This window comes from Oryctolagus cuniculus, chromosome 21 (genome assembly GCF_051225735.1).
Source record: "Oryctolagus cuniculus isolate XC-2025 breed Fujian yellow rabbit chromosome 21, ASM5122573v1, whole genome shotgun sequence".
Classification (NCBI taxonomy): Eukaryota; Metazoa; Chordata; class Mammalia; order Lagomorpha; family Leporidae; genus Oryctolagus; species Oryctolagus cuniculus.
The window spans coordinates 20,117,272-20,133,816 of NC_142887.1; the positions used below are offsets into that span (position 1 = coordinate 20,117,272).

The 16,545-nt window shown below is 44.5% G+C and overlaps 1 protein-coding gene across 5 annotated transcripts in view; it reads left to right on the forward strand.

Moving 5' to 3' along the window:
• BICDL1 (BICD family like cargo adaptor 1) overlaps positions 1-16,545 on the forward strand; it is a 109,025-nt gene that overhangs the window by 11,741 nt on the left and 80,739 nt on the right. The gene's annotated exons all lie outside the window — the stretch shown is intronic.

Consider the following 16,545-nt stretch of genomic DNA (forward strand, 5'->3'; position numbering starts at 1 on the left):
AAAATAAAACTACTGACTCTTAGTTACCAGAGAAAAGATGACTCATCCGTAAGCACTAAGTTCTGTTGCGAGCACAGCTTAGTCGGCGTGGTTAGTGTTTGCTGCCCCCATCTTGGGGAAAGTCTGCTAGTGCAGAATGTGGTAAAGTCCTGGATCTTTCCCTGATTTGATGGGTGACACGATATGAAGTTATCTCATTAGTTTGTGTCATCTCCCATGGGTGTTCTAAGACCATTGAAAACCTTCATGCCTCACAAGGAAATGCGAAGTAAATGCTACCAGTGCGGAGAAGATGGAGGAGAAAGAGAAAGAAAATGGTGTCTAACTACTTGGAAAACAGATGGTTGCAGGAAAATATCAAAATATCTGTAGAAGGTGAGGATTTGTAAGGTGGACAGAGCTGAAGATTGACCTGTGGGTTTCTTGTCTGGAGAACTTAAGCATATTTGGTTAGTTGGCAAGCAAGTGCTCGACAAGTGCATTTCACGGGCCAGATTGTTAACAAGATTTCTGACTTAGTTCTGAAACCTATTTCTGCATCCGTGAAGTCAATCTCTATTCTTATAGAAGTTTAAGGATTTTAAGTATTCTCATTCATTATTCAAGGAAGATTAACCAGATAGGCATGGGATTGATTTATTTGTTCAAAGACATTAATGTGTGCTCTGAATCATTGTTTTGTATGGACACTTATGGAACAAATGCAATAAACCAGAACAGTTAAAGGGGAAATTAAGATTTCTTGAGAGTTAAGTTCAAGTTGTAAAATATGGTGAGCAAAAGCAGTCTTGACCCTATTTTCTGATCCAGTGAAAGCAGAGAGACTGGGAGGGGTGAAGGAAAAAAGCAAATACATCATGAAAGACCATAGAGCCTGGGTTGATTATACTTTTCATTAATTGGGTGACCTTGTTTATGACTCAGTTTCCTTTAAAATGGGAGTAAAAATTTGTGCCACATACAGTAGGGAAATGAAAATGAGATAATGTGTTTATAGTAACATAAATTAAGGATTGTTTCAGTGTTCATGGTTATTTTACTAAAGCAGTTTATTTATAGTTGTTCCGTTTCCTAATTTTTTGTAGAAAATCCTGATAAGCGGCTCCCAAGACAATCTAGAAAGATAATATCTCCACTAGATGTAGATTCTTGTTATTCTCTATGGCCATGAATACAGACTCTTGGCAATTTTGTGACTTTTTTTCCCTTTTTCTTTTAAAGTCCAGGTGTTTCCATCAGCAGCAGGTTTAGATTGCATTTTATTATCATTTTATTAACTGGATATTCCAGAAAAAGAGGTGTTTAGTACTTTGAAGTGAATTAAGATTCTCTTAGGGAGTGCAGCACTGTGGCACAGTGGATTAAAGCCCTAGCCTGCAGTGCTGGCATCCCATTTGGCTACCTGTTCAAGTCTACTTCCAATCAGCTCCCTGCTAATGCACCTGGGAAAGCAGCAGAGGATGGCCCAAGTCCTTGGGCCCTTTCACGCATGCGGGAGACCCAGAAGAAGCTCCTCACCTCTGATCAGCTCAGCTCTACTGTTGCAACCATTTGGAGAGTATACCAGTGGTAGAAAGATTCTCTTTCTCCCCCCTCCCCCTCTCGCCGTCTCTCTGTCTGTCTCAGTAACTCTGTTTTTCAAGTAAATAAAAAATTTAAAAAAAAAATAAGGCCGGTGCCATGGCTCAATAGGCTAATCCTCCGCCTGCGGCGCTGGCACACCAGGTTCTAGTCCCAGTCGCTCCTCTTCCTGTCCAGCTCTCTGCTGTGCCCTGGGAGTGCAGTGGAGGATGGCCCAAGTCCTTGGGCCCTGCACCCGCATGGAGACCAGGAGAAGCACCTGGCTCCTGCCTTCGGATCAGCGCAGTACACCGGCCACAGCAGTCATTGAGGGGTGAATCAACGGAAAAGGAAAACCTTTCTCTCTGCCTCTTTCTCTCTCACTGTCCACTCTGCCTGTCAAAAAAATAATAAAAATAAATAATAAAAAAATTATCTTAGGACAAGATAGCAGCCAGCAGAGGTAGTAGTAGAAAGCTGAACTTTGAAATGTATATGTGGTCCTCTTTCTATATCCAGGGTGGTGGTGGGGTGGTGGATCCAGGACTTCCTGTGGCTACCAAAATCTGTGGATGCTTAAATCCCTTGGCATAGTATTTTTTTAAAGATTTATTTATTTATTTGAAGGGCAGAGTTACAGAGAGGCAGAGAGAGAGAGAAAGAGATAGGTATTCAATCCTCTGGTTCACTCCCCAAATGGCTGCAATGGATCAGCTTTGGCTGATCCAAAGCCAGTAGCCTGGAGCTTCTTCTGAGTCTCCCACATGGGTACAGGGACCCAAGCATTTGGACCATCTTCCACTGTCTTCTCAGGCCATAGCAGAGAGCTGGATCTGAAGTAGAGCAGCCTGGACTTGAACTGGCGCCCATATGGGATGCTGGCACTGCAGGTGGCAGCACTACCTACTATGCCACAACACCAGCCCTGGTGTAGTATTTTTGCTGAACCTATATACATCCTCCTATGTATTTAAATCATCTCTAGATTACTTATAATACCTAATACAATGTAAATATTTTGTAAATCGTTATACCATATTGTTTAGTGAATAATGACAAGGAGAAAAAAATCTGTATGTGTTCAGTACAGACATGATTTTTTTTTTCTGAATGTTTCCAGCTACAGTTGGTTGAAACCACAGATGTGGAAACTGCAGATCAGAGGGCTGACTGTAATGTGTTCTTATGAAATGTGTCATGTCTAAAATGTTATACAGTATTTCTGTGATGCTGTCCAGAGTATTTTTACATGTATTGCTTTTGGCTGCCATGGCCTCCAGCTTTCTTTTTTTTTTTTTAAATAATGTAGCAGCCTTATTGAGCTATAATTCACATACCATAGTGTTTGTCTTTTTTAAAACACTTCCTAAAATTTGAGACAGAGAGCTCCCGTTTGCTGGATCAGTCCCCAAATGCTTGCAACAGCCAGGGCTAGGCCAGGCTTGGACTAGGAGCCAAAAATTCAAACCAGATCTCTTATGTGGGTGACAGGGACCCAAGTATTGAACCATCATCTGCTGCTTTCCAAGATCTGCATTAGCAGGAAGTTGGAGTCAGTCAGGAGCTGGGAATCAAACCCAGACACTTTGATATGGGATGCAGGTGTCTTAACTGCTAGGCCAAACGTCTACTCCAAATCTACCTTTTAAAAGTCTACAGTGCCAGTGCCGCGGCTCACTAGGCTAATCCTCCACTTTGCGGCGCCGGCACACCGGGTTCTAGTCCCGGTCGGGGCGCCGGATTCTGTCCCGGTTGCCCCTCTTCCAGGCCAGCCCTCTGCTGTGGCCAGGGAGTGCAGTGGAGGATGGCCCAAGTGCTTGGGCCCTGCACCCCATGGAAGACCAGGGTAAGTACCTGGCTCCTGCCATTGGATCAGCGCCGTGTGCCGGCCGCAGTGCGCCAGCCGCAGCGGCCATTGGAGGGTGAACCAATGGCAAAAGGAAGACCTTTCTCTCTGTCTCTCTCTCACTGTCCACTCTGCCTGTAAAAAAAAAAAAAAGTCTACAGTGTGGTGTTTTGGGTTTTTTTTTTTAACTATATATTTTTTACTATATTTACCAAGTGGTGCAACTACTATCACTGTTCAATTAAAGAAGATTTTATACATATCCCAAAAGAAAGCTTGTGCCTATTAGTAGTAATCCCTCATTCCTTGTCATCCTAATCTCTATACCCTAAACACTGGGAACCATTAATCTGTTTCTGTGGGTTTGCCTGCTCTGAACATCACTTACAAGTGAGGTCAATCATGGCTTCTATCACTTAATGTTTGCAAGGCTTATCCATGCTGTAATGTGTTTCAGTACTTCATGAAGAGTCTTCCATTTATATGTACATAAACCTTTTGTTCACAAATCAGGTGACTGGTATTTAGGTTGTTTCCATATTTGAGCTAATGTGACTAATAAGACTGCCATAAACATTGATGTGCAAGTTTTTTTGTGAGCTAAGTACTTTCAGTTCTAAAATAGGATGCTGTGAGCCTAAGTATTTCATGAGCTTCTGGATCATTGTTAAGATGAAGGAAGAGTTGGGGATTGTTCTCATTTTACGCTTGGAAAAACTTGAGGGACAGAAAGGTCCATATCTCAAGTATCTTCCAGCTCAAGACTGACTGCTTCTACTGCTTTCCCAGACATGTTAGCAGAGAGCTGGATCATAAGTAGAGCAGCCAGGACACCAACTGGCTGGCATTGCAGGCAGCTTGACCCACAGTTCTGGCCTCTCAGTTTCAGATTTTTTTTTTTTTTTTTTTTGATCATCAAAAAAAAAGAGAGAGAGATTTTTTTAAAGCAGCAGTTAAGATCAAAGGCTTTGGAGCCAGGTAACCCTGGGATCAAATACCAACTCTGCTACTAGCAGATTGAACATGGGAAAAGTACATGAACCTGGGAAATCATTTGACCTTTTTTAAGCCCTACCTTCCGCTGTATTATGAAAACAGCTGTTACTACTAGTACCTGATAGTGTTATGAGGACTAAATGAGATAATGCATGTAAAGCTCTAACAACCACAATGTCTATCGTATAATAAGTGCTTGAAAAACAGTAGCCATCATTATAATTATGTCTGTGTCCTATAGATGAGATTTATTAAACTGATCAAACTGACATATCCTCAGACCCAGCAAGTAAAAAAAAAAAAAATTCCAAAAATTCGTGTGAGCTTTGCACACGAGTGACTTGTTAGTTTTAATATATCAGTATGTATAGTGTTTTGTTTAGTAGTTAAAGCTGTACTCAGAAATATTTATGTAGAACTGATCCTCCTAGGAATTGAGTCAGGTTTGCTGTTGCACCCAGTATCCCCCTGATGCTGTTGCATATACCTTAGGGATATCTATTTGTTTGTTTTATTAAAATGCTCTCTAAGTTCTCTTCAAAAGATTCTGTATTTTTTTTTAACTCAGACTGACATATTTGGAGAAAATAATTCACTTTCTAAAATTAAAAAGTAACACCAGGGTGGCATTGACAATGGGGTTTAATGGGACTTCTTAGACACTTATTTTAACTATACTGGAGTGGGAAAAAAATACAATGGGACGTGCTTTCCAGAAAAGAAGAAAGACACAGTCCATCTTTGTCACCCAAGGTGAGTCTCTCCAATGTAAGACTTGGAGTAGGGATTTGTGATGATCCTTCTGCTACATAATACATCAACCTCCAGATTGTTCCTTCCCAGTAGCCTCAGCAAAGATGAGCGTCCTGATCAATGTGAGAGTCCTGCAGTGGTTCTTCACTGATGGAACTTGCCGCAACCATACTTGTGTAAAACGTTTTAGGCCTACTTACACATCAGAAAGCCAGAGCAGTGAATTGAATAAGGTAGAAACAGTCTTGTTCGAATTAATAATCATATCAGCAACAGTAAGCCTTTTTTAAATTTTTTTTAAATATTTAATTGAAAGGCAGAGAGAGAGACAGACAGACCCAGGGCAAGATGCAGTCCCCAAATGGCTGTAATGGCTAGTGCTGGTCCAGGCCCAAACCAGGAGCCCAGAACTCTGTCCTGGTCTCCCACATGGGAAGCAGGGACCCAAGTACTTGGGCCATGTTCAGCTGCCTTTCCAGGTGTGTAAGCAGGGAGCTGGATTGGAAACTGAGCAGCCGAGACTTGGACAGGCACTACAGTATGGGATACTGGCTTCACAGGTGATGGTTTAACCCACTGCACCACTACTCCAGCCCCAGTAGCAAGTTTTTGTTTTCAAAGACTGATGCATTTATTTGGAAGTCAGAGTTAGAGATGGAGAGAGAGCTTCCATCTACTGGTTCACTTCCCAAATGTCTGTAATGGCCAGGGCCGGACCAGGTGGAAGGCAGGAGCTTCATCTGGGTCTCCCATATGGGTTGCCAGAGCCCAAGCACTTCAGCCATCTTCCATTGCTTTTTCCAGATTATTAGTGGGGAGCTGGATTGCAAGAGCAGCTAGTACATGAACTGGTGCCCATTTGGGATGCTGGCATCACAGGCAGTGAGTTAACCCACTAACACCATAATGTTAGCCCAGAGCAAGTTTCTTACATAACCTTTTCAGTCATCAGAAGCAATTCTAGTAAGATACTATTTTTTTTTTTTCTCACTTTCACTAAAGTCTTCACTGGCAGACTTCTTCAGGACTGTCTCTCTTTCCTTTTTGCCGTTGGTTCACCCTCCAGTGGCCGCCGCAGCCTGTGCGCTGTGGCCGGCGCACCGTGCTGATCTGATGGCAGGAGCCAGGTGCTTCTCCTGGTCTCCCATGGGGTGCAGGGCCCAAGCACTTGGGCTATCCTCCACTGCACTCCCTGGCCACAGCAGAGAGCTGGCCTAGAAGAGGGGCAACCGGGAAAGAATCTGGCGCCCCGACCGGGACTAGAACCCGGTGTGCCAGCGCCGCAAGGCAGAGGATTAGCCTAGTGAGCCGCGGCGCCGGCCAGTAAGATACTATTTTCAAAATGATTCTTAGTGTTTGAACTGTCAGTAAAAGGTAAAAGAAGGCATTTTCACAGCTTTAATAAAATACTGTCCACATATTCTTGGGGACACCGGGGTCAGAAAAGCAACTGTTCATCAAGGAATAGGAGAAACAATTGATTTCTTCCAGAGAATGAAATTTAAAATTGCTTACAGACACCTGATCCAGCATTTCCATTAAGATAACTTAATAGTTACCTCAGTTATTAGATTGGCTGTGGTAGCATTGCGATGCTTGTGATCAGCTAGGCTTCATTTTACTTTATAAAGATCGCAAAATACAAGAATAATGATGCTGGCAGTTCAGATGTGCCAAAGAGGAGCTGTAAAGTGCATCCTTAACCATCATCTCATGGGGCTGGTATGGGGGTGTAGTAGGTAAAGCTGCCACCAGCAACACCAGCATCTCATAAGGGCACTGGTTCATGCGCTGCTCCACTTCTGTTCCAGCTCCCTGCTAATGGCCTGGGAAAAGCAGCAGAAGATGGCTTAAGTTCTTGGGGCTCCTGCCCCCTATGTGCAGGCCTAGATGAAGTGCCTAGCTTCAGCTTGGCAATTGCAGCCATCTAGGGGGTGAATCAGTGGATGGAAGATCTCTCTCTCTCCCTCTCTCTCCCTCTCTCTCCCTCCCTCTCCCTCCCTCTCCCTCTCTCTCCCTCTCTCTCCCTCCCTCTCCCTCTCTCTCCCTCTCCCCCTCCCCCTCCCCCTCCCCCTCTCCCTCTCCCTCTCTCTCTCTCTCTCCCTCTCTCCCCCTGACTCTCTGTGACTATGACCTTCACATCTTTAAATATTCTCTCACGTCATCACAGGAGGAAAGATGAGTATAGTACAGTAGTACAAGGTGGTATTTTTAGAGAGAAAGGCCATGTTGATAAGTTTAACTATTATATTGTTATAATCATCCTAATTTATTAGTTATTGTTATTTTCTTACTGTGCCTAATTTATAAATTTTACCATAGGTGTGTTTCATATCCCCAGTGGATAAGGGGGGGACAGTTGTGCTGTATGGTCTGTAGTCAGTTCCTGAGTGACTTACCCTGTAGTCTTCTCACCTTGCATATGGATTTGGAAATGAACATTTCATCTTTTACAAAAGAACTCTTTCCTCATGGGAGAGTTGGCTATTATTTGGGTATGAATATCACTATGGCTTCCCCACTTCCTGGGAGCATACATGTACTCTGGACAAAAGAAATCCTGTCTCCAACTACAGTGTTGTCTTACCCATTCGTTTTCTTTTTTAAGATTTATTTATTTATTTGGAAGGCAGAGAGAGAGAGATAGGTCTTCCATTTGCCGGCTCACTCCCCAGATGGCCACAACAGCCAGAGCCACACCAATCCAAAACCAGAAACCTGGAGCTTCTTCCGGGTCTCCCATGTGGGTGCAGGGTACAGTTGCCCAAGGACTTGAGCCATGTTCTACTACTTTCCTAGTCCATAGCAGAGAGCTGGATCGGAAGAAGAGCAGCCAGGACTCAAACCGTCGCCCATATGGGATGCCAACACTGCAGGTGATGGCTTTACTCACTACACCACAGTGCCGGCCTCTTATCCATTCTTACAGAGCAGAATTGTCTGTTGGATGGAGGAGTAAGCAGCTGGAGAGTCCCCTTTGGGAAGCTAAATGGTGAGTGCTTTTGAACAGAGCCTCATCCAGCAGCTGTAGTTGTTCCCTGTGCAGCCCTGATGGCTTTTTTACGTAATAAAACACTTGAGAGTTTGCCTTAAAATTATTATTCTCATTTATTTAGGCACTGAGATAAATTCCTTTTGATTCTGCTTTCTTAGGGTATTTTCTTTCCCTTGTGGGTCTACAGGTTTCTCTAACAAGTTCTGCCTGATTGTTCATATCCAGGAGTGTGGTCTTGTGCCTAGTCACTATCACTTTGGCCTGTACTCTCTGTGCCAACACAAGAAACTGTATTTGAGGCAATATACAAAAAGGGCTGTTCCAAAGGCTGAGTATGGCCAAAAAGAGTTACATTTTATAGTCACTGAGAGAGGGAGAGGGATGAATGCTATTTGGCAGGAAGCTAGGCCTAGGTCCAAGACCGGGAGAACCAGAGACTGCATTTTAAAGCACTCGGGCCTAGACTCAGAAGTACCTGAGGAATAGTCTGAAGATCGGTGAGGGAGGGCTGAAAATGGAGAACCGAGAGCCACTGTAGTTCATGTGAGGCCAGGCAGTTTGAAGTCTGCCTGAGAAGTTGGCACCCAGAGGTGGTCTTTTTGTGAATTTTGGTTTATTGGCCAGAATAGGGGTGACTTCCTAAGGAACTGAGCTTTATTGACCATCCTTCAGTAGAAATTTGGGAATTCTAATTCTGCCTCTATCCTAAGTTTCTTATGTTTTCTAGATTTTTGCACTTAAATATATACGTGTGTGTGTGTGTGTATCATTTTTTTCTGATGACAAAAAACTAGTGTTCACTATAATGTTCTTCACTGAAACAATATAGAAATGTTTAATATAAACATTAAAAATCTCTCAAGACCATCTCCCACAGAAAGACTAATGGCTGTTTGGTGTTAATTTTTTGTATTTTTTTAATAAATGACACATATATACATATGTGCATAATTTTTCTATTTTCACTTTTTTTTTTTGGACAGGCAGAGTTAGACAGTGAGAGAGAGAGAGACAGAGAGACAGAGAGAAAGGTCTTCCTTCCGTTGGTTCACCTCACAAATGGCCGCTACGACCGGTGTGCTGCACCCATCCAAAGCCAGGAGCCAGGTGCTTTTTCCTGGTCTCCCATGCGGGTGCAGGGCCCAAGCACTTGGGCCATCCTCCACTGCCCTCCCAGGCCACAGCAGAGAGCTGGACTGGAAGAGGAGCAACTGGGACAGAATCTGGCACCCCAACTGGGACTAGAACCTGGGGTACCACCACTGTAGGCGGAGGATTAGCCAAGTGAGCCGCGGCACCAGCCTATTTTCACTTTCATTTAAACAGAATGGCTTGAATTTTTTTCACTTGTTATATCTTGGACTATTTTTGTATTTCCAGAAGTTCCATAAAGTACAGTTGGTTGCTACACAGGGTAACCAGTTCCTATTGAAGGGCTTACAGTGTTCTAGTGTTATAAACACTGCTGCCTTAAACATCCTTGTTCATGTATCTTTGCACTCTTATATTAGCATTTTTCTCTAAGATTCCTATAAACAGGATGGCTAGGTCAAAAGGTAGATGCATTTAAACTTGTTAATAGGTATTATATTGCCTTCCAAGAATGTTTTCAAGGTCTCTATTCTCCCTAACATCTGTCTGTATTAAGACTGAAAAACCTCTCATTCTTCATGCATGCGTAGTATAAGTGTAAAGAAAACAGGTAACTCTTGTTACAGAGGCCAGGATGATGATTACCTGAGGAGTCTGGGGAATGAATGTGCAGGGGGTGGTTTTCTTCAGGGAATGGAAATTGGGGAGGAGGCCTCTGGAAAGCTGGCAGCATTCTACTTCTTGACCTTGATGGTAATTAGACAATTGCTTTATAATTATTTGTTAAACAATGCATGTTTTATGTATTTATATATTTCACACAAAAAAATCAGTTATTCATTCAACACATAACATGCACCTACTATCCATGGGTGCATTGTTCTGGATAACAGAGTGCAGTGAATAAAGTAAATTCCCTGTCTTGAAATGGTGCAGGAGGTTTGACAGTAAAGAAGGAAATAACATAAGTAAGCAAATCAGATAGTGATAGGTGCTGTGGAAAGAAAATAATAAAGCAGGAAAGGGGTGTGGGGGATGGTGGTTGTAAAAGCAGTTCATTTTCAGCAGAGTTGTCAGAAGCTTTAGGGAAGTGAAGTTTGAGCAGGATAAAAGCATGAAAGTGCAGGTGTTGTGGCACAGCAGGTTAAGCTGCTGCTTGGGATGCCCACAGCCTGTATCAGAGTGCCTGGTTCAAATCCTGGCTACTCCATTTCTTTTTTTTCTTTTTTTTTTTTTTTTTTTTGACAGGTAGAGTTATAGATAGAGAGACAGAGAAAGGTCTTCCTTCTGTTGGTTCACCCCTCAAATGGCCGCTACGGCTGGCGCTGCACTGATCGGAAACCAGGAGTCAGGTGCTTCTTTCTGGTCTCCCATGCTGGTGCAGGGGCCCAAGCACGTGGGCCATCCTCCACTGCCCTCCCCGGCCACGACAGAGAGCTGGACTGGAAGAGGAGCAACCAGGACCAGAACCTGGCGCCCCTATGGGATGCAGGCAGGGGATTAGCCAAGTGAGCCACAGCGCCGGGCCCGGTACTCCATTTCTGATCTAGCTTCCTGCTAATGCACATCCTGGGAGGCAGCAGATCATAACTCAAGTAAGAGTCCCTGCTCCCCGCTTGGGAGACCTGGATGAAATTCATTCCAGGCTCCCTCTGAGAGAGGGAGAGGGATGAACGCCATTCAGCAGGTAGCCAGGCTCAGCCCTGGCTGTTACAGGTTTTAGAGAGTGAATCAACAGTGTCTGTCTATCTCTCTCTACCCCCTCTCTACTTCTCTCCTCCCTCTCCCCCTCTCCCCCATCCCTCCTTCCCTCTCTTCTCCCTTTCTTCCCCCTCTCTCCCCTTCTCTCTCCCTCCCCCTTTCCCATTCTCTCCATCCCCCCTCCCATTCTCTCCCTCTCCCCCCTCCCCCCCTCCTTGCTTTCAAATAAACTTTTTAAAAGCATGAAAGTGCTCCTGCTGGGAATGAATGGAAAGAAGGCTGATGTGACTGGGGTGTAGTCAGCTTGGGAAGAAGGTGGGAGATGAGGGGCAGAGGGGGGTAGTCAGTGACCAAAACTTGTAGGACTTTGCTGTCTGTAGTGTAGAGTTGAGATTTTACTCAAGGTGCTAGGAAGCCAGTGATGTGATTTTGGCAGGGGAGCATCATGACCTGATGGTAACAGTTAGAAGATTGCTGCTGTGGAGGATGGATTGCAAGGGCAAGGCAGCAGTCGGAGACCTGTGTGAGGCCACTCTGCAGGTGGAGAGTAGCTGATAGCTTGTTATGGAGGTGCCGAGAGGGTTAGATTGGACATGTGCTTTGAAGGTAGAGCCACTAAGACTTGCTAATGGAATAAATGGGTGTAGGAAGGGGAATTAAGGAAAAAAAAATTAAAAATAACTCCTAGGTTTTTGTCTCAGGAATCTGCTGGAGGAGAAGTGTGACATTTTTGACTTGAGAAGCCAAAAACGAGAGGAGGGATAGAGGGAAGGTTTGGGAAATAGAATGAAATGTTGCTTTCTGTACCGTGAGGACTGTTAAGTTTGAGTTGTCTTTTAAGCATCGTTTCACAAGGTGGGACAACGAGAATTCTGTTGTATTGAGATGAACTTCCACAGCCATCCAAGCTCTCAGCACTTGATGCTGTCCTAGTGCTTTTCCTTAGATTGACACCTAAGAAGTTAGAGCTCCACCCCCACCCCCACCCCCACCCCCACCCCCCGACTCCCAACCCCAACCTTCATGTTCTTGGCTCCTTGAAGAGCCACTCTGCTGACTTCCTGTCTCTGAAATGAGATGTGTTGGAGGGGGTTGATGGAGACAGGGGCTTTGTCTGTTTCCTGCCTGTCTGGAGCTGTTTCTCAGCCTCTGTCTTACCCACATATAAAGAATCCAGTTTGTGGGGCTGGTGCTGTGGCATAGCGGGTAAAGCCGCCGCCTGCAGTGCCAGCATCCCATGTGGGTGCCAATTCAAGTCCCGGCTGCTCCTCTTCCATCCAGCTCTCTGCTATGGCCTTGGAAAGCAGAAGATAGCCCAAGTCCTTGGGCCCCTGAACCCACATGGGAGACCCAGAAGAAGCTCCTGGAGCCGGATCAACTCAGCTCTGTCCATTGGGGCCACCTGGGGAGTGAGCCAGCAGATGGAAGACCTCTCTCTGTGTAACTCTGCCTTTCAAATAATCTCTTAAAAAAATCCAGTTTATATAGCAGCCAAAGCTAATCTTTCCTAGAAAGACTCATTTTCCTCTGAAGAATAAACAGATTCCTGTTTATGGATGAGCAGCTCTGTACCTGGTACACTTCTTGAAGCAAATTTCTCCCAGGTTCCTCACTTAGGGTTCAAGGCCGAATGGCTGTGTCATGGCTGCATTGCCTCTGTTGGGTGACACATCGCCACCCTTCTTTCTAGGACATTGTACAGCAAACAACAGCTACTCATCAGAAGTAGCTTTAATTGTTCCTTTTAAAAAGAATTATTTATTTGAAACTCAGATCTTCCATCCAGTGGTTCACTGCCCAGATGGCTGCAGCTGCCAGAGTGGAGTCAGGCCAGAGTCAGGAGCTCCACTCGAGTCTCCCATGTGGGCGTAAGGCTCAAGCACTTGGGCCAGCTGCCACTGCTTTCCAGGTGCAGTAGCAAAGAACTGGATTGGAATTAGAGCAGCTGAGACCAACTGGCACCCATATAGGATGCCAGCATTGTAGGTGGCAGCTTTATCTACAAGCTTGCCCCTAATTGTTCCTTTTGACGTGGGGGACTGTGTTGGTTTTTTTCATTTACAGGTGTGGTAGAAAAAAAATGACAATTTTTAGTCATCTTATCCTTAGAAGAACTGACAAAAGATTATTTCCCAGGCCAAATAATAGTATCTTAAATTTCCAGAGGACAGTCACACCTGACTTCCTCTGGTTTCATTGGCCCCACGACAGAAGTAGTCATAATTATTTATTTGGCAGGTAAGAGTCTCTTGCTTCTGCCTGGCCCAGCCCTGGCTGTGGGTATTTGGGGAGTGAACCAGCAGAAGGAAGATCTCTGTGTGTATCTTTCTCTGTCTCTTTGCTTTTAAAATAAATAAAAGGGAGAAAAATGTTTAATGATGCTTGCCCAAGGTCTGGCATTGGTTACAGGTTAACCTCTGGCTTGAGAATTGGTCTTTGAACATCTTTGAGGACGGGTAGTGAATCAGAAGTAAAAACCTTTTCATGTGTTTTTCTTTCTCGTTGGTGTAGTTGATTTTTTACCTATTTGCTGGTGGCATTTTTTTAGATGCCACTTAACTTTATTTTAGTGTCAATGGGTTAAATAAATCCAAAGGTTTAGGATTCGTTTTTAGCAGTTTCTGTCTGTTAGATCAAGGGTGTGCTAAAAAGATGAAAAATTATGTTGAGAGGATCACTTCAGCTGAGGTGTAAAAGGGGCTGTTGCATATAGGAGCTCTTTTCTCGGAAGACAGCATTTCCACATTGGTGTTATTGCTAGTTAGTAGGTCAGCCCGTTACAGTGGTGATTGCCTATCCTCTCAGCATGTGGGTGTTTTTATTGCTAGTCTTGTGTTGATTATTTAAACCTGTTCTTATTTACCCAGCAATCTATACTTGATTCAAGTGCCTTCAGGTTAGCTGTGTTGGTTGCAACTGTATCTAGTTCTAGTTCTGATTTTCTTTATTGAATAGGAAAGTTTAAGGTTCTCCCATATGAAGGGGCTTCAAGTACTTCATGGAAAAATTGAGCTAGAAGAATGAACATTTTCTATAACTTTCTGAAACTTTCATGTTAAAGCTTAAGTTTTGGAGGTGGCAAGTCCCAAGATTCAAGTGAATTACTGGGGTGTCAGCCTTTTTTTGATATTGAAATCTGAATTTCCTCAGTCCCTGCAGACAACTTGTGTGTTGTGTTGGAGATGAAAATAGCTGAATAAGCTGTTCTGGCCTGATGTAGGGTGGTGTCCTCAAATGGATTGCAGGTAGCAGGAAGCCTGGAGTTTACAGGCAGAGAAAAAATTAATTAGCAGAAAATTACACTCTCTTTTGTTACCTATGCTAGCTAGCTTTTTTTTTTTCTGGCCCCTAAATATTGTTGCTTTGAAAAATAAAATATCAGTATTCAGTGAATAAACATAACCAGCAGAAGAGTATGTAATCCTTTGATGCTGATAACAACATCTCACTCTTGATCAGGTTCTGGGAAACAATTCAGTGTGCTATTTTATGATTTTTAGAACTACAAGAGTTTGGGCCAGTGATTTGTAAAATGTTCTGCAAATTTGTTTGTGTTTTTAAAACTTGCAACATTTTGAAAAACCGTGACTGAAATAGATATAGTGTAGTATAAACACCACTTTTTTTTTTAATTTGACAGAGTTAGACACAGAGAGAGAGACAGAGAGAAAGGTCTTCCTTCCGTTGGTTCACCCCCCAAATGGCCACCATGGCTGCTGCTGCGCTGATCTGAAGCCAGGAGCCAGGTGCTTCCTCCTGGTCTCCCACGTGGGTGCAGGGGCCCAAGCACTTGGGCCATCCTTCACTTCCTTTCCGGGCCACAGCAGAGAGCTGGACTGGAAGAGGAGCAACCAGGACTAGAACCCGGCACCCATATGGGATGCCAGCGCCGCAGGCGAAGGATTAACCAAGTGAGCCATGGCGCTGGCCCCTAAAACCACTTTTAAACAGAAGACACCATCAGTGCCTCTACTTGTGCTGGCCTGTGTGAGATACTGGGATTACAGATTCTTGCTCTTTTAACTAAGGAATGTTACCCATTGTGAGGGTGGCTGTCTAAAAACTCGTTGCGTTTGTAACTATTTCACTGAGTAAATAAAATCATTTTCAATATTTGAGAGCAAAACTAAATCCACAAAATATTAATACTGAGTAAGACTACCACTGTTCCCCTTATCTTCCTATTTCATGTGTTTTGAAAAGGCCTCATTCTTCTGAGTTTAGAAATTTTATACATTTAAATTTGTAAAATATTTTAATATTGATAAAAGATTATCTGCTCTGGGCTGGCGCCGCAGCTCAATAGGCTAATCCTCCACCTTGCGGCACCGGCACACCGGGTTCTAGTCCCGGTCAGGGCGGCGGATTCTGTCCTGGTTGCCCCTCTTCCAGGCCAGCTCTCTGCTGTGGCCAGGGAAGGCAGTGGAGGATGGCCTATGTCCTTGGGCCCTGCACCCCATGGGAGACCAGGAGAAGCACCTGGCTCCTGCCTTCGGATCACCACAGTGCGCCGGCCGCGGCGGCCATTGGAAGGTAAACCAACGGCAAAAGGAAGACCTTTCTCTCTGTCTCCCTGTCCACTCAGCCTGTCAAAAAAAAAAAAAAAAAAAAAAAAAAAAAAAAAAGATTATCTGCTCTGTTTATTGAGGCTTCTTAAAACATTTCACATGGAAAAGATTTGTGCCGCCAACAGAAAGCCCGCATGATTCTGAAATCATTGGTCCTGAGGAGCAGGTCTCAGACTTGCGTGCTTGGGAGCCCCGGTCTCCAAGCAGCACCTCAGGAAGCTGCCAGGAGGAACTGAAGGAGACATTAAGCTGGTGGACTGCTGTCCACTTCTTCATTTCCCCTTCATTCTGCTTGATATATGATTTGGAAAGAATTTTTCAGCTGTGTATTAAAGAAAAAATAATTTGCAAATCAGTAGTCTGTAACTAGTTAAGGAAGCTGAGCTGCAGGAAAGTTAAGTGACTTTCCCAAGTCTGCAGTCCCAGTTATTTGCGACTTCCAGCAGGGTTATTACTGGCTCAACAAGTAAAACAAGTCATCTCTTTTGGAAATAAATCATGCAGTATTGATTTTTAAAAGGGGGGGTCGGGGCTGGCACTGTGGCACAGTAGCTTAATCCTCCGCCTGTGGCACTGGCATCCCATATGGGCGCTGGTTCTAGTCCCAGCTGATCCTCTTCCAATCAAGCTCTCTGCTATGGCCTGGGAAAGCAGTAGAGGGTGGCCCAAGTCCATGGATCCCTGCACCCACCTGGGAGACTGGGAAGAACCACCTGGCTCCTGGCTTCAGACTGGCACAGCTCTGGCTGTTATGGCTATTTAGGGAGGGAACCAATGGAAGGAAGACCTTTCTCTCTGTCTCTGTCTGTAACTCTACCTCTCAAATAAATAAAATCTTTAAAAAAGTGGGTGTCAGCCAGCACCATGGCTCACTTGGCTAATCCTCCGCCTGCAGCACCAGCACGCCGGGTTCTAGTCCCAGTTGGGGCGCCCAGTTCTGTCCCGGTTGCTCCTCTTCCAGTCCAGCTCCCTGCTGTGGCCCGGGAAGGCAGTAGAGGATGGCCCAAGTCCTTGGGCCCTGCACCCACGTGGGA